General features: G+C 44.2%; 1 long non-coding RNA gene across 1 annotated transcript; it reads right to left on the bottom strand.

Annotated features, from left to right (window-relative positions):
• Positions 1 to 7,170: 7,170 nt before the first annotated feature.
• LOC115098752 lies at positions 7,171 to 25,890 on the bottom strand. The gene is made up of 3 exons (XR_003858604.1): positions 25,763 to 25,890; positions 9,453 to 9,628; positions 7,171 to 7,357 (listed from the first exon to the last, which is right to left on the bottom strand). It is a non-coding gene; the product is annotated as an uncharacterized LOC115098752 (long non-coding RNA).
• Between the last annotated feature and the right edge of the window lie 223 nt (positions 25,891 to 26,113).

Raw genomic sequence — 26,113 nt, 5'->3', positions numbered from 1 at the left:
ATCCTAGGAGAAGGAACATTCAAAAGCATTTGGATAGAGGATCTTAATTAAGGTTCATGATTGCCAGTATAATTTCAGGGCCGCATTGAAACTCGGGGGAACAATACCATTCAAGCCTTTAAAAACTAGCATCAATATCTTAAAAGAGATCCTCCATTTAACAAAGAGCCAATATAGACTCTTCAAAATAGGTGAGATATGCTCATGTATCGGAAATGCCTTAAGGGATTTTTTTGGGAAGACCCAAGTACAAGGTGTTTCAGTGGTGTAAAGAAGAAAGTTTAACAGTTCTTAAATCTGACTCACTTAAGAATCTATGAAGCATATGAAATTTTAAAAACACCCTTTCACAACTCTTGAAATTTGAGGCTTTCGTGATAAGGTGGAATCTATAATGAAACCGAGATTCCGTGCCTCAGCCACTATTGGGATTTCAACCCCTTCCAAAATCAAAGATTTCAATAACCTCATATCTTGCCAAATAAAGAGTTTCTGTTTTAGACATATTTAAAAGAAGTTTATTATTTGACAACTGATCTTTAAGAGATTTTAAACAGTAGGAAATCTTCTTGAGTGAACAATCGATTCAGAAATGGGCACAAAAAACTGGATATCATCGGCAAAAACATGATGCCAGTTCCCTGAGTACACAGGGCTAACAGATTTTCTATTCCGGCATCAACAGTATGAATGTTCTAAGCTTATTGAGGCACTGTTAAATGCCAATCCTCCTCTTTGCAGACTTCCCTGTTTGGATGTCCTCTGAGGGTATGAGTTGGTCATTTTAGGAATGTGTGGCACAGCCTCCAGGATGATGCCATTGCCTCTAATCCTTTGTAATTACTTTACATTCTCTTGTCCCTTGGCAAACATCTGAGGTATGTTATTGGTTTAGTTTTCCCTCTCCTGGAAGACTCTTTTTTCATCTTTTCTTCTGGAATCAAGATTTTATCCAGCTTCTGCCTTCAGCCCCAACAAGCATTTCCATGTGCCAGGCATATTTTTATACAGATTTGCAAAAGGGGGTTAATCCCTGTGAATGCTCAGTTTAAGAACCTACACACTAATCTATGTAATATTTACATGCTGTCTAGTAAACAGGCAAGGAGACAATACAATGTTTGGATTAGCATGCACATTATGTTAGCACTGTGGACCCTTGGACCGGGGCGAGAGTTGGTGCTACTACCAAGGGACGGTCCCCAGTGGTCCTCATCACCGGAAGGCGGTGCAGGTGAGGACGACCCGGCTGGAGCTTCACCTATACCAGCCCTCGTTCTCCTCAGGTTGAGCCCTTGGGTACCGGGGCCTGCAGGTCTTAGGTGTGTGTCTCTTAGGAGAAGACGGGGCCAGTGGCAGGCAGAGGCAGCATCAGGAATCCGAATTGAGGCTGGCAGCGAAGGTGCAAAATGGAGAACTAAACCAAAGATCAGGGGCAGGCAGCAGACGAGCAGAGATGAAGTACCAAGCCAAGGGTTGAGACAGGCAGCAGACAAGCAGAGATGAGGAAACAAGCTGAAGTCAGAACCAGGAGATCAAGCCGAAGAGAGGAAGCAGGAACCAGGAAGGAGGAAAGGCATGGAGTCAGGAACAACAGGAACACTGGATCAGGAACAGCAGGAACAATCAGGAACACTGGATCAGGAACAATCAGGAAACACTGGATCAGGACAGCAACTAGCACTCCAAAGGAGAAGGACCTGTTGCCAAGGCAAGGAACTGAGAACTGAGCCAGGGTTTAAATGTCCCTCAGTCCTGACGTCATCTTCAGGGGCCGGGTTGTCGTTTCCCGCCGTGGCCCCTTTAAGAGTTGGGCTGACTCACGCAAGTACGTCTAGGGAAGTGCACGCGAAAGGATGGTCAGCGGCATCTAGCACTGCATGGAGGTCATGCCAGCAGCCAGCTCGAGGCCGGGGTGCGCCACGCCAAAGAGAGGGGGGCCTGCCGAGTGTCAGAGCAGGTGAGAGAGAGACCGGCAGTGGGTTGACGCAGCCGGGAATCCCAACATATTAATAGCATGTATGCAGCATTGAGTCAATTTTTAGCTTGTATGCTAAAATTTTTTATATTATACCTTAAGTGATTTTTTTAGCTTACTTGTTAAATTGTTTAGCAAGCTCATGCTAAAAATATTTTTCTGCAGAATTCAGTGCATAGGCTTCTAAGTGTTCTTTCAATCTCAACTTTCTCCATAAACTGAATTTCTAGTAGCTTTGGTAGACATATATATCTTTAAATTTCATTGAATCATCACTTTTCATTCCCTTTCAAATCTCACCAAATTCTCAAATCATTTCTCATCTTCAAGGTTCCTTTTTTGGTTCAGCATTCATTTTGACTTTGTCCTGTAACTGTAACATACTATCTTCTAACAAGGATATCCTTTGCTCAAATTCAGTTCCTCTCTTTTGAAATGAAGAAAATGGCACTGTAACGGAAGCTACCTCCATTTTAATTTCTTTTATTACAACGTGATTCTCTGTCAGTAATATCTTGAGGGATTGTAGCTCTTTTATGATCTTGGTGAGGTAAGGTTTCAAATGTCTTGCCAGGAGGCATTTTCTGTGGAGATGAATGTCCTGTGTTGATCTTTTGACTCCATATGCTGCTTCTATGTTGGCAGTTTTGCCAGTGGTCATGACAGTTGTCTCTTTGGATAAGTATTTTGAAAAGACGGAAATTTTATTTGCAGGGTTTACTGGTTTCTGGCTTTTCTCTTAGAAAGCAAATCTTTCTCCTGATCTGCATCTATTAATCTGGATGTGGTTTACTGAATTTAAACTTACTGATAACTGTACAGTAAAGTTTTCATGTTACCAAGATATTTCCCAATACTGTGCAATCTATTGCATCTCTTTGACACAGAAGATAAATATAATAAGGAGTTTGTTCTTGGTAAAGCTTTAAATTTGAAATGCAGGGGAGCAGAGCTAACAAAAAAGCCTATACATGTGGGGTAAGGCCTCTGAAAAACAAGGCCATCTAAGCTAGGTTCCTCAGCACAAGGGCAACCTTGTTTCAAGTAAACCAGCAGTAAAGAGCATAGAGTTCTAGGGAGGCAGAAGGAAAGGGGGAGTAACCCAAAACCAACCCAGACTCACCAGCCAGTCTTTTTGTTCAAGCCTACCTAGTAATACTGGTGTTTCAAAGAATTTTATTTTTTAAGTCATACATAGTAACATGCATAGTGGCTGACAACAGACAAAAAGCCTATCCAGTCTGCCCAATTATCCCTGTCCATACTTTAGGGATGTATTCCAACTATAGAAGCATAACCACTTGCAGAAGATCACTGCTTTACCAGTCAGCTATTGGTTGCCTCCTCATAAACAGTATTTGCTTCCTCACAGGTTTCCACAATTCTGGATAGATGACCAAATAAGATCCCAACCCTAATCCAACACCCATAAGCTGCCTCCACTCCCTACCATGCCTTACCAACTTCTAGATCTAAGTGGCCATGCTGGACAGAACCTGGCAACCAACCTACTGGCACCAACACTGATGTATCCTAGGGAGTTGTAGCCTGCTGGTACCAACCTGGCTTCCCTATGGACTACTGTAACAGTAGGTTGTACTTCCCTGTAGAATGGAAAAACCATGGAAATGTTTGTTTGCAAGGCTTGAAATATGTCAGATGTTCCAATCTACTGGCAGCAGAGACTTCCTTTTGCTTCTAGTTGCTGTTATAACATACTGATTTCCATAATGTCTGAATGACTTAGCTGAGATATTCACTTGATTTAGATCCAGATTTCAAGTATATTCACTTTAGACTACTCAAAGGGAGTACATGCCGTATCTGAATAACCAGAGACCTGAGATTTGTGAGTTTCCCAATATGTGAGCCACAAATACATACAGCGCTGATGTACTTTGCTTTACAGGGTCTTCCAAGATTTAAAACCATAAAGGAACTCAGACCCTCTAAAACCATTTGGCTTTAATTCTCACTTGCAAATTTCACAAAGTTCTATCTTCAGGCCCTCACATATTATATGCTTTCTATACTATCTGATGCTGCTCATCCATGTTGGCTAGGTACCATATAAATCATATCAAAAGTGACTTCATGGATCTGGAAGAGAGGGTAAGCAGATAGGTGCACAGATGGTAGTCTCCTCCATCCTCCCAGTCAAGGATAAAGGCCCGGGTAAGGAAGAAAGTTTGCATTTTGTAAATGAATGAATGGCTGCACAGTTGATATCAACAAAAACATTTAGGTTTCCTGGGCCATCACCATTCTATGTGAGGTTTAGTTGTCACCCACATACACTCAAGCCTGTCCTGGTCTCTGTCACTTGCCCTGCAGCCAATTTAATGGGATGTGAACTCTAGCAGAAAATTCACCATCTCCTGAAGCAAGCAGCCAAACATTTCAAGAGGCCGGCAGACAAGAGATGCCACCCTGCACCTCAACTCAAATCTGGGGACCTAATTTTGCTCAGTATGAAAAACTTACACCTTAAAATGCCCTCACTGAAGTTTTCACCAAGATTCATGGGTCCATTTCCTGTTGTGTGGCAGGTGGGACCAGTAGCCTCAAACTAAAGTTACCCACAACTCTCTGGATCCATGATGTGTTCCATGTTTCCTTGCTGAAACCAGTAATCTTATCTGGGCCATCACGACCACCTCTCAAGTCCACAGAAGTCACAGCAGAAGAAGACACCCAATGCGAAGTCAAGGAGATCTTGGATTCCTGGAAGGTCCAGAACCAAATCCAGTACTTATTTTCGTGGAAAAACTTTGAAGAGAAGTCCTGGGAGCCAGCCTCTAACCTCAAAGCCCCACAATTAGTACGAGATTTCCACAAAAGATCTCCTCATAAACCCAGGCCCAGGAGGTTGGAGAGGGGGATTGGGGAGTACTGTTATGTTTGGCAGCTTATGGAGCACTCCCTTAAGCCATTGCACTCACCCCAGGATGCTCCTGCCAGCTGAGAATGCCATCGACTGTCCCACAGCAGCATGTGCACCACCAGCTCCCCTTTATCATACTGCTCCAGAGGCGCACTTGTGCACAAAGCTCTGAGCCTTAAAGGCCCCACCAGGGGCAGATTGGCCTATCTGGGGATCAGGCATCCCCGGGTGGGCTGGTCATACTGGTCATATGGCCTGCTGAGGGGCTGCTATGGAAGATGATCTCAGCAAGGCCACGATAGAGTGCAACCTGTCGTGGCTGCATGAAGGACTCGGCAGGGCAGTGATTGAGCTCAACACACCACAGCTGGATAAAGGGCTCGTCAGGGCCATAACGAAGCTCAACTCACTGCGGCTCAATGAAGGACTCATCGGAGGCCATGATGGAGCTCAAACCGCCGCAGCTCGATGAAAGGTTCAGTGGGGCTGCGACAAAGTTCTACTTGCTGCCCAATGCGGCCCGAAGAGAAAGGCCTACCTGGCTGGAAGAATGATGCATCTGGTGGTTGCAGTGCCACCAGAAGTATTGACCTCCTCCCACCTGCTCTCGGGCAGTAAATAAAGAGCAGTGCTGGCGTAGTCAAGCCCAGCAGAAAGGAGGAGGCCTAAGGTATGTGTGTACGAGAGAGAGAGCATCTTCATGTCTGTGTGTGTGTGTATGAGAGAGCTTGAATGTGTGCATGCATGAGGGACAGTGCCTGTGTGTGCATGACAGAGGGGAGAATCTGCATGTGTGCTTGAGAGACAGAGAGAGCCTACATGAATGTATGAAATAGAGAATTCCTGCATGTGTGTATGAGAGAAAGAACCTGCATATGTGCATGAGTCAGAGTGCCTGCATGAGTGTTTGAGAGAGAGCACCTGCATGAGAGTTATGAGAGCAAGAAAGCATGTGAGTGTGAGCCAGAATGTGTGTATGAGAGACAGACAGAGCCTACATATGTGTGTGTGAGACAGAGAGCGCTTGCATGTTTGTATGAGAGAGAGACTGCATGTATATGAGCGAGTGAGCACCTGCATGTGTGTATGAGAGAGAGAGAATGCCTATGTGTGTGAAGGGGAGAGACAAAGCATAAATATTGTGTGCCCCCCCCTCCCCAAAACCCACAACAATTTCTGGGTGAGTGGAAATAAAAAGATCCTGGTACTTATTTATTTTATGGTATGAAGAGCTGGAGATTTGTTAATCCTATTTTACATTTTGAGGTGTTATTTCATGTATCTGATGTTTTGAAATATTTTAGTGGTATTTTGAAAATATTAGAACAAATTTATGTGACATTTTAAAATTTAGATGTTTGTGGCCTGTTTTGACATGAAGAAGTCATATACCCCATGGGCCAGTTTTGAAGAAAATTCCCAGGGATGATATTTTTCTGCAGTCTGCCCCTGGGCCCCACAGGGGAAACCTTAACTTTGGTGGCTCTTGATGAATCACGCAGCTGGGTAATTAAAACAAGTCGCAACTCCAGCAATTCGCCTCAGCAAAGGGTCTCCTGCCTTGTGAGCAGTACGTGTTGTCTCAGCATGTTCCTGCATCTTTGTCTCGTCCCGCCTTGCCTTGCTCAGCCTGCCTCATCCAGCCTCGTCTCCTGGTCCCAGTCTCATCCAGTATATTCTCATCTCCCCCTGGTCTGATCTCCTGATTCTGATTTCTTGCATTGGACATGATCACACTTGCTTGCCACCTGGATCTGACTTCTTGCATTGGACCTGACCATGCTTGCTTGCCGCCTGGACCTGAGCTCTTGTATTGGACTGACCATACTTGCCTGTTGCCTGCTGCAATCCTTGGCCTGTCTCTGGTATCTCCAGTCTGCTGCCTGTCCTGATCCCAGAGTGCCCTCGGACTCTTGCTCTCTCTACCACCATAGGAACACACCTAAGTCCTGCCAGCTGCCAGAACCCAAGGGCTCAACCTGAGTGGGAGGCGACTGGTGTAGGTGAAGCTCCAGACTGTCCCGCCTCAGGGCGCATTCACCAGCTGTCAGCGTAGGCCTCATGGGCTTGCTTACGAGGCAGCATCAACTATGCCTCAGCACCAGGGGCTCCCTTCCACACCCCTCATCACACCTACTACTATGGATAGAATGTTGAGTGCACTTTGTCTAATGTAATTTGGAGCCCATTTTAATTCTAGGAAGAGTGAGGCATAAATTAAAGAAGGAGAACAGCTTGTCTCTTTGAAATGTTAATTTTTATACAGATTTTTTGATTAAAATACATTTGAAGATTACAGATATGGGAACACATGCTAGGCTGCACTCAAACTGTTGAGACATTTTTGCAAAGCAAAATAAGTCAGGAAACCATAGAAAATACTGAGAAATGTTTTACAGATATATCGCTGTGGGTGCAAGCTGTTATCTGTTCATATTTCTTTCATCGCTTCTGCTTCTATTTATGGACTGTGCATGGGATTTTCTGTATCCGATCTGAAGGAGAAAAGCAGAAAGCAATAGGTCTTTAATGAAGAATTACAGACAACTGTCCTAAAAACAAGATGTGGAATCTGTTTAAAGCTATTCTGAATGTACTTAAAAGAACAGTTGTCAAATGCCTCTGATTTGAAAAGTTAGAGTATTTTTCTCTTTAGAGGATGATTATCTTTTTCTTCCTTGCTGATTTACATTTTAAATGCTAGAACACTGTGCCCCAAGTGCCAACGTATTTTTTTTTCCCATTGCCGTTCTGCACCTCCAGTGAGAATATTAATGACATTATTAATAGGACTGAGCAAAATGCAATAAAATGTGTTTCCACTTGTATAACAAAGGCATAATGTGAAGCACTCAGCAGATATTGTTACAAAAGCAGATTTAGTGCTGCAAAACAAATAGGATTAAAAATGCACTGTTCTTAGTAGACAGAAAACTCTCTTTAAACTAAGCAAGGCTGGTTCCCAAACAGATACTTGGAAGAGGAAAGCAGTCCTATCGGGTTATAGGAATTTTTGCTTTGAACACGGTCCAGTTCAGGACTTAGCCAGACAAAGAGCCAGTTTTGAAAATTCTGCCTGTTTCACCATCCCGGATGTATCTAGATAATTAATTATCCAGTTATAGAGACAGGGGTGGCCAAGGGGTATTCCGGGATGGAGCAATGTTATCCTGCCAACATAGCCAACATTTAACATTATCTAGCTAAGGCAGCTGGATAACTCTAGGACTTCCTAGCGCAGTCCTAAAGTTATCTAAGTATCTATGGTAAGGTAACTAGATATCTAGTTATCTGGATAATATTACTCGATAAATTTAGGGGAGTATATTCAGCGGAAGACTTTTCCCGCTGCATATCCATCACCAATAATCTTGCTATCTTTAGCCAGATAACTTGTTTGCTCACCACTTTTTTGAATACTGACCTCTTTAAATCTAAACAGAAATACAAAGTAAACTCTAGCATAGTAGGAAACTGTGTCAAGGTTTCCTGAATTCATTTGTTTTCACCACTCACAACCCCATCCAGCCACATTTGCATGCCTGGGAGGCAGAGACTCCAAAAACACTTCCTCCGCCCCAAACCCCAATGCATCATAACAACTCGTGGCTTGCTGTTCCATGGCCTCAGCTTTTCTTTATTTTTACCATCAGTTACTCAAATCTAGTACTCAAGGGTTCATCGGGGACATTTTGCTGTAAATTTTCTGCTTGCCACTGTCCTACCCTGGGAGGCACCCAGGAGTGAGAAATGGCACAGCCCCATGCATCCCTCTCCCTTTTGATTAATGGTGGCATCTTTGCTGTTTTTCTCCACATAGGGAGACCCCAGCTGGCAGTTATTGCCCGTTTTAAACTATCGCTGGCATATTTATGTAATGGCGTGAGATGGTCCCAACCTACCATCAGAGCAGGAGATCACCATACCCCTCACCCCAGCTGAACTTTGTATTAATTTTGTTCATTTCAAGTGGGGAAACAGAAGGTCTACTGCTACCATGAAAGCACACAAGCAGGCCGACCCCTGCCCTATGTCATCAAAAGTACATTTTTGACATTTTATTGGAAATTAGACACTAGTATATGTAACTCTTTTCTAAAGGATTTCACTAAATACAGAGGGTCCATAAAGGAATTTATTTCTGGAGTACTTCTTCTGCCATTTCCCCAATTTTAACTGTCCCAAGGAGTAAGTCCTTTTCTGTGGGGAGAAGGCTGACCTTCTAAGCCCAGGCGGTAGTGTGAATTTCTCTTCTCTGTGAGCGTGTGCCTGCATGGTGCTGCAAGGACCAGACAGGTCATAGCAATGGGTATTCAAAACAATTTACTGTGATTTTCTTCAGAATAAATATAGTCCAATCAATCAGAAAAATACTGGTCCCATGAACATCTGGGTCTACATCTTTGTTACAGCTGAATTCTCTCACTGAACTCTCCTCTACTTTCTATGTAGATGTCCTCAGCACAAGGTTCTGGGATACACCTTATTCATCAGGAATTGAAAGGTCAAGATATTCCAGTTGGACAGGGAAAACCATAAGTGTGGTAAAGGGGGTACCCTAAAAATAAGCATTTTTAGAGTAATACTTACCAGATGTTTTAGCTCCAGGGGGGGTGACAATGTCCAGATAAGTCCGAAGAGGAATGAGGCCTGAGTTGAGTGGGCCAAGGGCAGTCGCAACAGCGTGACAAAGGCTGAGAACAGTGCTCTGAGTGGCTGCAAGGAGCTGCCAAGGGCTAAAGGCCAGTACCAATTCAAGAAGAGACCTGCAAAATAAAAGAAGAAAATTGAGATCTCAGAGAGAAGACGATTACAAACTGGTACAGGCAAATTTCCCCAACTGCACACAAATTGAGAAGATAGCACTGTGGGGAAAAGAAAGCACAGATCCACTAACGTAAAAAAGGGCCTTGAAAAAGAGAAGAGTGAAAAGAGAGAGATGTAGATCCGGAAGACAAAGCTGAGCACACTGGAACAGAAAGAAAGGGCCACGATAGTTCCTCACTAGTCAAGGCCATAAATTTTAAACAGAAAAAGAGGGCCTGAGTGGTCAGGGACAGTGAAGTACCGCTTTATCTAGTTCATGCCGCTGAGACTGCAGAAGGAGAAAGGTGCCGTGTGACTGTGAAAGGAAAAGTGACAGCCACGAAGCTGGCACACTGATGAACGGAGTCCTAGGGCTGTTGTCGGGATCAGCGTCAAGCCACAATGCAAGAAAACCCAGGGTGCTGCTGGAGGATACAAACCGCGATGAACCTAAAGTGCACCACTGAAGATGGCGGCTGAGATAAAGTGGCAGGCAGTGAGCGGCATCGAACTCACCCATAGGAGGCGCATGTCCAGGGTCGGGCCAACCACTGGGATTCCGCTTCGAGGCCTGCTGTGGTCTTCTGAGAGAGAAAAGAGAGGTCCCACAGAGAACTGGAGCTGCCGCATTGGTTTCTATCTCTCTGCAGCAGGAGGGAGCCGCGAAGAAAAGTGCAATACAGAAACTGACCTCCCAACCACAAGAGGCCATGTCAGGTGCTGCTGATGGACAGCAACTCTGAGAGGCAGTTGCCTGAGCTGACCTCGGGCCGCGGAAGAAAGACCCGAAGAAGAAGACAGGAAGATACAGAGAAAGGAAAGGAAGCTGGCAAAAGAAAAGGATAGGATTGGGGAGTGTGGCTGCAATTCAATTCTCCTTTTTGCTTTTAACACTGAGCTCTGCTAATTAAGTCCGCAAAGGCGCTCAAAACTGAAGAAGAAAAGAGAGGCCCGCTGAGAGTGAACCAGAGAGCTGCGACCATAAGAAAAGAGTTGAGTAGATAAGAAATAAACCGGGAGGATTAAGCTGACCAGCAGCGGCCAGCATTAATAAAGAAAGCTGATGTTGCCGACAGAAACCTCCTCCCAGAACAAGAGCTGCTGCAAATAAGAAAATATAAAGAAGAGGCCTGCTGTTCCTGTTTCCACTGCCTTTGCCTTGGAGGCTCTTGCATTTTTTTTGTTTTGTTTTGTGATATTTTAAGTTACTATTTATGGTTACAGAATGTCTTTAAGATAAACAAAAGTTCAGTCTAGGATAGGATGGATCATTAGTGACATCACTGCTACACACTGGAGACATCATCACCAAGAGTGTGACAGCTCCACAACCAGGTATGTAAGAGAGAGATCATATCCAGGTAAGAGTGTCATTAGCGTCCCTGGATACAGGTGAACAGGTCAGAGAAGGAACACCAATCAATATCTAATTCAAAATGTAGTAAAAAAATAAGCAACATCAGTAGTACTAAAAATAAAAAAGGGAAGCTGATGAAGACTAATAAGGACATTAACTAAGTAACCCATAGCACTATTTAACATGGTGACATCATCAAAAGCAGGAATAAATCTGGATGCTAAGAGAAAGAGGCAGTTGAAGAAAAGTTCAGTTAGGAGCTGACTTGCAATAGGGAAGGAGGTGTGTGCTACTCTCATAAGAACATAAGAACATAAGAAATTGCCATGCTGGGTCAGACCAAGGGTCCATCAAGCCCAGCATCCTGTTTCCAACAGAGGCCAAAACCAGGCCACAAGAACCTGGCAAGTACCCAAACACTAAGAAGAACCCATGCTACTGATGCAATTAATAGCAGTGGCTATTCCCTAATTATAATTGATTAATAGACATTAATGGACTTCTCCTCCAAGAACTTATCCAAACCTTTTTTGAACCCAGCTACACTAACTGCACTAACCACCTCCTTTGGCAACAAATTCCAGAGCTTTATTGTGCGTTGAGTGAAAAAGAATTTTCTCCGATTAGTCTTAAATGTGCTACTTGCTAACTTCATGGAATGCCCCCTAGTCCTTCTATTATTTGAAAGTGTAAATAACCGAGTCACATCTACTCGTTTAAGACCTCTCATGATCTTAAAGACCTCTATCATATCCCCCTCAGCTGTCTCTTCTCCAAGCTGAACAGCCCTAACCTCTTCAGCCATATTGTAAGGCCTAAACATCAATTGAACTAGTTTATTTAAAAGGACAGCTTTGTAGTAATTGGTGTATGACTGGATGGAGTGTATGTTGTTTTCTTTTTGAGTAATTTTAAATAGAAAATCTAAGTTTTTAAAGATTAATTATAGAGTTGTTCCAATGAAAACAACTCTAGAAAGTAAGATAACTTATTAAATTGGTAAGAAAAGAGTTGTGAGAGAGTGAAGGTAAACTGAAGAATTACAAAGCAATTCTTTTAACCTAAGGGTAAAGCAAAACAATTATTATTTTATTTAATGTATAGATATATATTAGGGATGTGAATCGTTTTAGGACGATTAAAATTATCGTCCGATAATTTTAATATCGTCTTAAACCGTTATGGAACACAATACAATACAGATTCTAACGATTTATCGTTATAAATCGTTAGAATCGTGAGCCGGCACACTAAAACCCCCTAAAACCCACCCCCGACCCTTTAAATTAAATCCCCCACCCTCCCGAACCCCCCCCAAATAACTTAAATAACCTGCGGGTCCAGCGGCGGTCCGGAACGGCAGCGGTCCGGAACGGGCTCCTGCTCCTGCATCTTGTCGTCTTCGGCCGGCGCCATTTTCCAAAATGGCGCCGAAAAATGGCGGCGGCCATAGACGAAAAAGATTGGACGGCAGGAGGTCCTTCCGGACCCCCGCTGGACTTTTGGCAAGTCTCGTGGGGGTCAGGAGGCTCCCCACAAGCTGGCCAAAAGTTCCTGGAGGTCCAGCGGGGGTCAGGGAGCGATTTCCCGCCGCGAATCGTTTTCGTACGGAAAATGGCGCCGGCAGGAGATCGACTGCAGGAGGTCGTTCAGCGAGGGTTCCGGCGCCTCGCTGAACGACCTCCTGCAGTCGATCTCCTGCCGGCGCCATTTTCCGTACGAAAACGATTCGCGGCGGGAAATCGCTCCCTGACCCCCGCTGGACCTCCAGGAACTTTTGGCCAGCTTGTGGGGGGCCTCCTGACCCCCACGAGACTTGCCAAAAGTCCAGCGGGGGTCCGGAAGGACCTCCTGCCGTCCAATCTTTTTCGTCTATGGCCGCCGCCATTTTTCGGCGCCATTTTGGAAAATGGCGCCGGCCGAAGACGACAAGATGCAGGAGCAGGAGCCCGTTCCGGACCGCTGCCGTTCCGGACCGCCGCTGGACCCGCAGGTTATTTAAGTTATTTGGGGGTGGGGGATTTAATTTAAAGGGTCGGGGGTGGGTTTTAGGGGGTTTTAATGTGCCGGTTTTTCGATTTTTCGATTTTTCGATTTTTTTAACGATTTTTCACGATTTTTCACGATATTTTACCCCCCCAAACGGCAACAATACGATTCCCTCCCCCTCCCAGCCGAAATCGATCGTTAAGACGATCGAGGACACGATTCACATCCCTAATAACAGTAGCAATAAGATTTACATCACTATACACCCAGGGGACACACTGATGTGGGAATGGAGAGCAAGGGAAGAAACTTTCAAGGGGACCGGAATGCAGACGAAGCCGCCTTCCCGGGTACGGTTATTTTCTTTTACAAAATGCAAAGGGGAGCCACCGGTCCCCTTAAAAAGTGTGTGTTATGGGGGGGACGTGAGCCAGCACCATGGAAAATGGGCCTTGATGGGATGCAGAAGAAAGCAAACTGGCAAGAACACAGAGGACGTAGCAGCAGCAGCAGGAGTGCCTTGTCAGTGGAGAAAGAGACCAAACCATGCACCTACTCAGCCTTTGAAGTCCAAGACCAGTTTCGCCTCAGCGTACGCGTTCCTTGGGGCTTGTCGCCTCACTCCCTACTCCTCCCACCTAAGGCAGGCCCATTCTCCCCCCCCCCCCCCCCCCCCCCACACACACCTGACCATAGGCAAGGCTTGTTGGGTCAAGAAGAGAGGTCAGACCACCATCCTGTCTTTCACTGAAGCAACCCAGGCTATGCATTCGGCAGCAGCATCGTGCTGTTGGCTGCTTCGGACAAGATTCATGGAGGTAGCAGAATACAAGACTTTTCAAATGAATAAATAAATAGAGTACTGCTTCAGGATCTTTTTACTTCATTTTAGTAGTTTTCTCAGTACAGCCTGTCTTTTAATCTAGTTAGAAGCACCTGATGTTTGACTTTTTCTGTCTCCTGCATTCTTAGTATTGTAGCTGGAGACGGCAATTTTGAAAGGCATTTCCAGTCGGTAAAAGAATGATTTACCTGGGGAAATGGCCTGTTTTAAAATTGCCTGCTGAATCGGTGGGTAAACGTATGCGTGTATACCCTGTCTGTGCATACATTCACACAGGGGTTTCCAAGAGTGGAAATGGGGAGGGGTTTGCATTTACACACATAACATTTGTATTTTCAGAAGTATGCACAGCGATGTTCCCCCCAAACGTCTGTACCCAAATTAATATGTGTAGTTATGTGTGGGCAATTTTGTGGGATAATTTTCAAAGCATACATCTTTTGAGAATATTGCTATTCCAACAACATCCAGTTTGAGCATCTCTGTTAATGAGGACCGATGAGTCTGTGGCTTGCGAGATTAAACATACGACATGTGAAAATAATGCCCACCGTCTGCGTCTGCCTATGACCACTACGCCAAATTCTTAATGATAAGCATTTCTGGAAGCAGCACCCAAGATCAGTTTTTTTCTAGATGCTACTTGGGCAAGAAAGAAATATTTTGTATGAGCCACAAAGGGATATTCCACCAGCCTGAGCTGCGGAAATAAAAACCATGGAAATTAAAAAAAAGAAAAAAATCCCCATGCAGAAGGGGAAAGAAGAGGTCAGCATCAGCAGAACCCATGGGAAATGCAGTCAAATAATGAGAGTCTAACTCAACCAGGGCAACCTCCAAAACAAACCATTTGCAATCCCATGGGGTCACGTCATCTAAATATTTTAAATAAACAAGACACATACTAGCAAAGGTTCAGCAATAGGAGCATCAAAATAAATAGGCATGAACCTAAAAAATAAATTCTCAGCCTGAAAGAACACTAAACAATAGACTTTAAAAGTAAGGTAAACAATACCAAGCGACATGCAATCAAAAACATTAACCAAATAATATTATATAAAAATAATGTGAGCATCTTCTACCTTTTCCCATATGTATTGGCAGAAATATGCTACTTAATTCATTGTGAAATCAAAGAAGTCAGAGAACACTAACAGCACAAATCAAAATGAGATTTAAAGAAAATGTTTGTTGTGGGGTAATATATTGATATACGTTAAAGCATATATGAAAATTCAAAATTTGTCAGTGAATGAGTTCCTATAAAATGGTTTTCTCATGATGGTCATTGCTGTTCTTGATGTGGTTCACCAGTGCACTATGACAAAGCATTAAGATCTTGTTATCTAGCATGCTATTTTTAGCATGCCTGAAAAGGCCTTAATTTGCATGATGAACTTTATTGTATAGGACCCTCTGAGTCAAGAATAGAATAAAAAAATGATGTGCAGTTCATCTGGTAAAAGGGTATCTACAGTAAGTAGCTGCTCATGGATCAAAAACACAAAGATACAATATAAGGCCTTTAAAACTGAAAACAATATGCTATAATGAAATTTTATACTTTTTTCAATGACAAAATTGCAATATATTTGAAGTGTCATATATTCATGGTTTGCTACAGGTTGTAGACAGTTTAAGGGTAATAAATATACTGGATATACCATAGATACTTTATGTAGAAGTATATTAGATAGATAGATAGATACACAGGGAGGGCATACCCAATCAACTCAATTGTTCTTATGATGCAGGTTGGCACCATAGAGTAAATGCTGGAGTGCTACTTTGGATACCTCAACCTACTATCATCAGTAGAGACTTCCTTGGATTTGTGGACATCTTACAAGCACTGAACTATACCATACTCCCATCCAGGGGTAGTACAGATTTCTCCCTTGACATGCCAGATCTATGAATAGAATTTCCAAAAGTCTGGAAGTCAAAGCAGAAATCCCCCAGAAAGAAGGCTTTATAGTAATGACCATGGCTGAGTGTTCAACTACAGAGGAGCCCAGAGTAAGCTTACCAGACAAGGTAAGTCCCGCAGTGGATGGAACACTAGAAGTAGAAGTACTGTTTTCTACATTGTTGGTGCTTTTCATCCTAACTGGTAATTTTAGCAGGCAGTCCAGCTAGGTCCTGATGGCCCAAGATGAACTGGGCTTAACCCCCTCCCTCTGCTGTGACACTGTGACTCCACCCCTCCCCGTCACCAGGGAGACTGTATTTCATCACGGTTTAATGGAACACATTAAACATAGAGTAACCCAAGGGAAGTCTTGTCTAACAAATCTGCTTCATTTTTTGAAGGGGTTAATAAACATGTGGATAAAGTGAACCAGTAGATGTAGTGTATTTGGATTTTCAGAAGGCGTTTGACATGAGAGACTTCTAAGAAAACTAAAAAGTCATGGGATAGGAGGTGATGTCCATTCATGGATTACAAACTGGTTAAAAGACAGGAAACAGAGAGCGGGATTAAATGGTCAATTTTCTCAGTGGAAAAGGGTAAACAGTGGAGTGCCTCAGGGATCTGTACTTGGACCGGTGCTTTTCAATATACTTATAAATGATCTGGAAAGGAATACGACAAGTGAGGTTATCAAATCTGCAGATGATACAAAATTATTCAGAGTAGTTAAATCAGAAGCGGATTGCGATTACAGGAAGACCTTGCAAGACTGGAAGATTGGGCATCCAAATGGCAGATGAAATTTAATGTGGACAAGTGCAAGGTGATGCATATAGGGAAAAATAACCCGTGCTGTAGTTACATGATGTTAGGTTCCATATTAGGTGCTAACACCCAGGAAAAAGATCTAGGTATCAAAGTGAATAATACTTTGAAATTGTTGGCTCAGTGTGCTGCAGCAGTCAAAAAAGCAAACAGAATGTTAGGAATTATTAGGAAGGGAATGGTGAATAAAACAGAAAATGTCATAATGCCTCTGAATCACTCCATGGTGAGACCACACCTTGACTACTGTGTACAGTTCTGGTCATCGTATCTCAAAAAAGATATAGTTGCACTGGAGAAGGTACAGAGAAGGGTGACCAAAATGATAAAGGGGATGGAACAGCTCCCCTATGAGGAAACTCTAAAGAGGTTAGGGCTGTTTAGCTTAGAGAAGAGACGGCTGAGGGGGGGATATGATAGAGGTCTTTAAAATAATGAGAGGTCTTGAACGAGTTATTTGCATCAGTAGCATGGAATCTTCTTAATGTTTGGGTACTTGCCAGGTTCTTGTGGCCTAGTTTGGCCTCTGTTGGAAACAGGATGCTGGGCTTGATGGTCCCTTAGACTGACCCAGCATGGCAATTTCTTATGTTCTTAATTATGTATCTGCAGAGCAGCCTTCCAGAGAGATCCTAACTTTGCTGCACTTAAGGGGAGAGGAGGGACATTGCCAGTGCTTTTTATCCTAGCTGGTAACTTTAGCGGGCCATCCATCTGGGTCCTCATCGCCCAAGGTGAACTGGGCCCAAACCCCTCCCTCTACCATTATGCTGTGACTCCAGACCTCCCCATCACTGGGAAGGCTGTATTTCATCTGCTGAGCTGCCGTGTAGTGACATGCCGCTACGACAAGCCAAAGGGGTGCGCTAAAGAGGCCTCCTCCTTAGTGTTCCCCTTTGTGTGGACTTTGTGTGTTTTAGAGGGGTAGATTAAATGATGTCGCTTTTGTTTTTCAGTTTGTATGAGGTGATTGGCATATTGCTGTATTCCAGTTTTAGGAGGGAGGGGGCGGTTTAGGTTTGGGTATAAGGCAGGTCAGGTTAGTAGGGCTTATAGTGAACAATGGTAGACTATGGTTGGGGTGGGGAAGGGAGGGAGAAAGGATTGGGAGATTGGTAAATTGTATGCTTTTGAATGCTAGATCTTGTGTGTAAAAAAGGGCTTTTAATTCATGATTTAATTGGGGAAAATGGGACATTTTTTATCTGTGACAGAATCATGGCTGATGGCTGACTGTGCAGCTGTTTTGCCTCAGTTGTGTCCTAAGAGGTATAGAATTTTTATTCAGAATAGAGCGGAGGGTTGGGGTGAGGGAGTAGCGTTTATTTATAAGGAAAGTTGGAAGGTGGAATAGCTCCTATAGCATGTTATTAAGGATTGTGAATATTTGTTATTGAAGGTAGGGGAGAAACAAGTCTTGGGTTTGCTGTTGTACTCTCCACCTTTGATTTGGTATGGGCAGGGTAGCGGTTAGATTCTCTAATTGTGGTAGGAAATTTTAATTTACATGTAGACAATGTCAGTGTTGTTTCGGTGAAAAGATTTATGATTTCTATTCAAAATTTTGATATGGAACAAATAGTCGATGAACCAACTCATAATAAGGGCCACATTTTAGACCTTGTTTTTGGGACTATGTGAATTTTAGAGCTGGGAAAATTAAGGTTAGAGAGATTGCAAGAGGAAGGGTGGTCAGATCGCAAATAGATTCAGTTTTCATTCTGTTTTTTAGAGGGTAAAGATGTAGATCTCTATAATAGGATGCAGAAATCAAGGGGTAAAATAGATTCTGATGGATTTTATCAGGAGTGGAATGAATTGCAGACAGGACCTGGAAAGATGATCTGGTTGGGTTAGTAGACTGGTGGAAGACTAGTATTTAAGAAACTTTAGATAAAATAACTCCAGAAAATGTTAGGAATAGAAGGTCTAAGCCATGTGTACCTTGGTTCTCCCCAGAGTTGTGTTATCAGAAAAGGGAAGTTAGGAGATTGGAGAAGAAATGGGTAAAAATACATAGTTTGATGGATAAGCTTCTGTGGCGGAAAGAAACTAATAGATATTGAGGGAAGGTGGTCTGTGCAAAAAAGCAGTTTTTTAGAAGATAGGATTTTAGTTGCTGAGAATAACCAAAAGAAATTTTTTCATTGGTTCTTTCTGCTTTGGGTGGTTATTCCAGAGGAACTTTGTAGGGACAGTTTTGTGGATTTTTGGAAGAAAAGGGTTCAGGATTGCAGTCTTTTCTTATCGGTCATGGGAAAAGGTTTGGATAATTCTTTGGAGGAACTCCTTACAGGGTGAAGCAGGTAAACGGGCTCTCTCCCATCAATGAGATGAGTTCCATCAGCAGCCTCCCAGACCAGCTCCTCTTCTCAGCCACCAGTGTGATCGGGTCCTCCGGTGGCCTCTCGGGCCTAGTCTTTCTTCGACCACCAGTGGGATCCACTGGTGGCCTCCCAGGCCTCATTCTCTCTCCAGATGCCAGTAAGATGGAGCCACCAGCAGCCTCATGGGCCTCCTCTCTTCAGTCACCCCTGGGATAGGGTCCACCGGTGGCCTCCACTCTTCAGCTGCTGCTCCGTTGGGTATGCACACTTAGCAGCGCCAGGCCTGTTCACAGGGGCCATGCAATAGGGCCTCTCTTTTCAGGCTGCAGGGCAATGGTAAGTTGGTGGGCATAAGTTCAAAGTGGGTGAACCATGGCCTACATAGGCCCACCCATGGCTATGCCACTTGGGTAAATTAGTCTTTAGTTTGTGTGCTTAATTAAAAAGGAAAACCAAGTAATTTCAGTGTGTGCACCTGACTAAAAGAAAGGAAAGGTAGATTATTTTTTAGTGTGTATTATTTCTTTACCTCCCACCCACTCCTAAGCACATTCTTTGATTTATAGATTCTTATCCCATATAAAAGGACAAGAGACCTTTTCACAGCAAAAAATCAATCAGGGATTTATCTAAAACAAGGGCATGATGTAGCTCTTATCAATAGACTAATTGCTGTTCCTTACAGGTCATTCGCAAAGTAATGTACCCCACTACTTTTGGGCAGTGACTCTCTCGCTATGGTGGCTAAGGTGGCTATTAGAACATGGGGTTTCAGTTATTACTCTGGGAGCCACTAGATCCAGAAAAGAGGGGCTACGAGCAGAAAGTTTGCCCTCCTTCCTATTGGGTCTTCCAATAAAAGAAACCAAAGGAACTGAAACCCACCCAACCAGTCTCCCAGGGGTAGAGAGGGAAGGCGGGGTCTTTAAAAGAATAATGCTCAGATAAAGTCAATGTTAAATTAAAGAAAACAGTTTATTTTGTCATTTTGTTCATCAAGCAAGTAGTGTAAATCAGAAATTCAACTTCTTGTGAACCTTTGAAAATAACATTCAAAGCAGAAAGCACTGTTTTACAATAGTGAATAATAGGGATGTGAATCGGGCTTCGGACGATTGAAAATATCGTATGATATTTTCAAAAACGTCAGAAATCGGGGGCTCCCCCAAAACAATAGGAAAACCCCACGATATTGTTCGTGGGGGTTCTCATCGTTTTGGGGGAGGGCGGGAAAAACAGCACACAAAAATAACCCCTAAACCCACCCCGACCCTTTAACACTAATCCCTTAGCTTCCCCCACCCTCCCAACCCCCCCAAAAACATTTTACAGGTACCTTGTGGTCCAGTGGGGGTCCCGAGAGCGATCTCCCGCTCCTGGGCTTTCGGCTGCCACTAATAAAAATGGCGCCGATGGCCCTTTGCCCTTACCATGTGACAGGGTATCCGTGCCATTGGCTGGCCCCTGTCACATGGTAGGAGCACTGGATGGCCCGCGCCATTTTTAAAGATGGCGCCGGGGGTCCCAAGAGCGGGAGATCGCTCCCAGGACCCCCACTGGACCACCAGGTACCTGTAAAATGGTTTTGGGGGGGTCAGGAGGGTGGGGGAAGCTAAGGGATTAATTCTAAAGAGTCGGGGTGGGTTTTTTGTTTATCGGCTCGGGAGCAACCGATAAAACCGCGATCGGGCCAGACGAAAAAAAAGACACGATGTGAATCGGAACTGGAATCCGAACCGATTCTGGTTCCGATTCACATCTCTAGTGAATAACATTAAAGAACCTTTTTCTCTATTTCTTTTCCTCCTAGGATTCTTATTCCCTATTTGGTACCGGCACCTGCTAATATGGAACTCTTATCAGATAAGTTAATGTATAGATATCGTTATCTCTGAGTAGTAAAGTTTATCCAATTGAAATAAGATTAATGTAAAGCAGATGTCTGTTTAAGAGCTATGATTCTTTTCATATGCTCCGCTTCACAGTTGTTCCAGGGTATTTCCTTGCAGCGGATGAAGATAAGTATGTCTTTTGTATATGTTCCTTTCTTTCTCAACGTTCCTTAAATTTGTCTGAGTCCTTTAACGCTGTCACTTTGTCTCCTCTCTCTCCTTTGCTTTCGCTTGGTGTATCTCTGTATCTCTTGCTTTCTTGTTCAGTCTAGTTAGACACCTATTGGTAGATTTTTAAAAGCGTTCCTCATGGGCCACTCACATGGGCCACTCACAAATTTTAAGAAGCCAATTTTGCAAAGGGTGAACATGGCAACACACACCATGTTACTACTACTGGTCCTGATGAGGGGCAAGTCTGGAGATTTTGAGCCAGAGAGGTCCTGGGGTAGGAGGGGTGGGGGGGGGGAGGGAGAGAGAAAGAGAGCATCTGTTAGAGAGGTAATCTGACACTCTATTTATCTCCCACTGTAAGAAGGGAAATTTCAATTCAGGGTGGGTTTTGGGAGGGCAGGGTTAAAGTAGTCTGCCTAGGTCACAAGGGTCTGTAGACCCTTGTAACACTCCCTCCCCTCCCCAAAACCCACCATGAGTTAAAAGTGCCCCTCTTACAGCAGGAGATATATAGAGTGTCAATTTGTTTCTCTAACAGAGTTTCTCTCTCTATTCACTAGGGATGTGAATCGTTTTCCATATCGTCTTAACGATAGAAATCGTGTGGCAGGGCATGAAAATCGTCTTAGGCACGATTTTTTAGTTAAAAAATCGTTAAAAATCGTTTTTTCCGATTAGTGCGCACTAACTGGGAGTTAGTGCGCACTAACTGAAAATGATACAATTTGACACTTTTCAGGTCAGTTAAGGTCAGTTTAGGAATGAATATGTATTCCTATTGGCTGCCCTCTTATTTATTCATGTTACCAAGTTTCCTACTGACAGTATATGGGGGATGGGAAATGGAAACAGTTGGTAGCTTGACAAAACAAGTAATGTGATCAGTCAATGTGACTAGAACTTGTGCCCTAACCCTGATACCAGGGGTATTGTGATCTTCCTGCACACAGTGCCCTATCCCTATTAATACCAGGAGTGTTGTGATCTTCCTGCACACAGTGCCCTATCCCTAATACCAGGGGTGTTGTGATCTTCCTGCACACAGTGCCCTATTCCTGATACTGGGGGTGTTGTGATCTTCCTGCACACAGTGCCCTATTCCTGATACCGGGGGTGTTGTGATCTTCTTGCACACATCCCGATATCAGGGATAGGGCACTGCATGCAGGAAGATCACAACACTCCTGGTATTAATAGGGATAGGGCACTGCATGCAGGAAGATCACAACACTCCTGGTATTAATAGGGATAGGGCACTGCATGCAGGAAGATCACAACACCCCTGGTATCAGGGATAGGGCACTGTGTGCAGGAAGATCACAATACCCCGGAGGAGTGAGGGTCAGGCATCTCCCCCCTGTCTGTGAAGCCAGCCTCTCACTAGTAATGCAGGGAGGGAGCTGTCTCAGACTTCACCATCCTCCCCCCCCCCCCTTACCCACACACCATTCACTAGCTGGGACATGGGGGAAGTCAGGAGTGAGGGTCAGGCAGCTCCCCCCTGTCTGTGAAGCCAGCCTCTCACTAGTAATGCAGGGAGGGAGCTGTCTCAGACTTCACCATCCACCCCCCCCCCCTCACCCACACACCATTCACTAGCTGGGACATGGGGGAAGTCAGGAGTGAGGGACAGGCAGCTCCCCCCTGTCTGTGAAGCCAGCCTCTCACTAGTAATGCAGGGAGGGAGCTGTCTCAGACTTCACCATCCTCCCCCCCCCCCCTCACCCACACACCATTCACTAGCTGGGACATGGGGGAAGTCAGGAGTGAGGGTCAGGCAGCTCCCCCCTGTCTGTGAAGCCAGCCTCTCACTAGTAATGCAGGGAGGGAGCTGTCTCAGACTTCACCATCCTCCCCCCCCCCCTCACCCACACACCATTCACTAGCTGGGACATGGGGGAAGTCAGGAGTGAGGGTCAGGCAGCTCCCCCCTGTCTGTGAAGCCAGCCTCTCACTAGTAATGCAGGGAGGGAGCTGTCTCAGACTTCACCATCCTCCCCCCCCCCCTCACCCACACACCATTCACTAGCTGGGACATGGGGGAAGTCAGGAGTGAGGGTCAGGCAGCTCCCCCCTGTCTGTGAAGCCAGCCTCTCACTAGTAATGCAGGGAGGGAGCTGTCTCAGACTTCACCATCCACCCCCCCCCCCTCACCCACACACCATTCACTAGCTGGGACATGGGGGAAGTCAGGAGTGAGGGTCAGGCAGCTCCCCCCTGTCTGTGAAGCCAGCCTCTCACTAGTAATGCAGGGAGGGAGCTGTCTCAGACTTCACCATCCTCCCCCCCCCCCCTCACCCACACACCATTCACTAGCTGGGACATGGGGGAAGTCAGGAGTGAGGGTCAGGCAGCTCCCCCCTGTCTGTGAAGCCAGCCTCTCACTAGTAATGCAGGGAGGGAGCTGTCTCAGACTTCACCATCCTCCCCCCCCCCCCCTCACCCACACACCATTCACTAGCTGGGACATGGGGGGTAGTCAGGAGTGAGGGTCAGGCAGCTCCCCCCTGTCTGTGAAGCCAGTCTCTCACTAGTAATGCAGGGAGGGAGCTGTCTCAGACTGGTATCAGGGTTAGGGCACTGTGTGCAGGAAGATCACAACACTCCTGGTATTAATAGGGATAGGGCACTGTAAGAGATGACTGTAGTAGATTGAATAAAGATCTGATGTTTCTGCTCTCCTCACACCAAACAAAAACAACACACAAGCAGAGAAGCCCTTCTTACAAAGCTGAGCTAGTGAGTTAAGTAGGAGGAAAAGTAAACATACTGGTGCCAGTGTGGCTACTTAAAAAATACACTTACCAACAATCAATTACATATATTTGAACTGTGTACAGTTCCAGCCAGGACCACCTTTCTAAAATGCACAGTGATTGGCAAATTCAACATGCACTAGCATTTCAGGTGCCTGCTAACAAAAATAATAAACAAACAAGTTCTAGTCACGTGAGTGCTGATCATTACATTACTTTTTTTGTCAAGCTTCCAACTGTTTCCATTTCACATCCCCCCAACCATATTGGTAACATCAATAGATAAGAGCACAGCCAGCCAATAGGAATACATACATACATATTCATTCCTAAGTGACCTTTACTGACCTGGGAAGTGTGAACACTTTGTTTCATTTTCTGTTGGTGTTCGTTAGTTTCCAGTTCCATTTCCCATCCCCCCAACCATCACCTCAGTGGTAACCTTGGTAACATCAATAGATAAGAGGGCAGCCAGCCAATAGGAACACATATTCATTCCTAACTGACCTTCAGTGACCTGGAAAGTGTTTATTTGTATCATTTTCAGTTAGTGCGCACTAAATCGAGTTAGTGCGCACTAACGGGGAGTTAGTGCGCACTAACTCGAGTTAGTGCGCACTAACACGATTTAACGATTTTTAACGATAAATCGTTAGAATTTCTATTGTATCGTGTTCTATAACGATTTAAGACGATATAAACATTATCGGACGATAATTTTAATCGTTGAAAAACGATTCACATCCCTACTATTCACTTGTGTAAAGGCTGCACACAAACGTGCAGCAGGGCTATTCAAAATGATACACATTTACTTGCGCACACAATATAAAAGTAAGCGTATCTTTGCTCGCATGCCCTATATGCGCGTTTATGGGTGTGCGTGCGCTCCTGTTAAAATTTACCTGATAGTGCTTGTTTTGAGTGCATACACTTAGCTCTTCCAAATAGAGTCCAGTGTTGCTCAGTCTCCTCATGCTGTAGGGCCTTGACGAATATTTGCCTCTGGATCTTTGAGCGTGCTGTCTGTAGTTCAGTTCTCTCAGGTGCCTCCTTGTCCGTCGCATGTTTCCTGACTATCTTTACACAACACAAAACACGTGTTCCCTAATTTTTTTTATCACGTCCCCCTCTGCCAAAGATGTACTACTGGTGTTGCTATATATGGTGTCTTCTCCGTCTCATTGAACTTGTTCTAGCTTAGTAAAGAAATAAAAAGATGCAAGGGACCCTGCTCTGACTAACAGAGGGAATGAGCAATGTCTTATTTATTCTTGTGTTTTCTTGCATACACTATTACACTCTTCTCTTTTCACACTCTTTCTGCACTTAATGTCTGTGGTTCAGAATAGAAGTGAGTTCCAAGATAGACATTTATATTCAGAGATAAAGGATGAAATATCCCGCTGTCTTGCCCTTTCTTTTCCCACTCACACCTTTCTGTTGTTGTTTCTGTTATTCAGATGTTCAGGGTTGACACGGAGTTTTAATTATTCTTAACAGTAGCTAACCTGTCTAGGAATAAGGAGATAGCAGCTAATGTCTCTCTCCAAGACAAATGTCCTTGATGCCATTTTCTCAAACTGTCCTATGTACTTCACTGACTTTTCCTCCAGTATTTTCACAATCTAGGCAGGTTTTCCTTGAAGTATTTACAGGATCCCCTCTAGCACATTTCTTCTGTTCAGGGATTTTCTTTCATTTAAAGTAGCCACTATGATAAAATGAAAATTACCACCAGCCACTGGCTGTAATTTCTTTCTCTCTCTCTCAGTTTACTTATCCCTCTGTCTGAACTCAGGGTTAAGCAGACACTTTAAAACAACCACCCGAATGAGCCCAGAAAAGTTATGCTAAATAACTCATAAAGGATACACAAATCAAAGTATGATTTTAGAATTATGTTTCTTTCACACCATATCTTCTTTCAGCAGTTCTATCTTAATTACACTGGGGAAAAAAAAACTCATGGCCTAGTTGTATTTAAAGCATTTGGCTGTTCTGCAGCTTACCTGGAGTTCCTAGGATTACATGGTCTCAAAACAACTTCATTCACTCATAAACATTTAACAAGTTTGCCTCAATTCCCTCTGTATTTCATGCTATTAGACACAGAGAAAGGCTGTATGAAGGAGTTCTACAGCAGCCATCTGCTCTCCTCTCTGTGTCCTGGTTCCTCTCCACATGCTAAAGCTCTCACCAGATCATATGGGACTGGCAATTTGCATACCCCTCAGCATGGAATTCCCATCAGCCCTAGCTTTAAATGACTGCCATAGCAAAATGACACTCAGAATCTGCAGCCCTTCTCCTCCTTCTCAGCTTTCTCTACTTCAGTCCCACCCACCCCTTATTACTGAATG

This window comes from Rhinatrema bivittatum, chromosome 9 (genome assembly GCF_901001135.1).
Source record: "Rhinatrema bivittatum chromosome 9, aRhiBiv1.1, whole genome shotgun sequence".
NCBI classification, from domain to species: domain Eukaryota; kingdom Metazoa; phylum Chordata; class Amphibia; order Gymnophiona; family Rhinatrematidae; genus Rhinatrema; species Rhinatrema bivittatum.
Note: the sequence above shows the minus strand (reverse complement) of the source record. Positions and strands in the feature narration are given on the sequence as shown.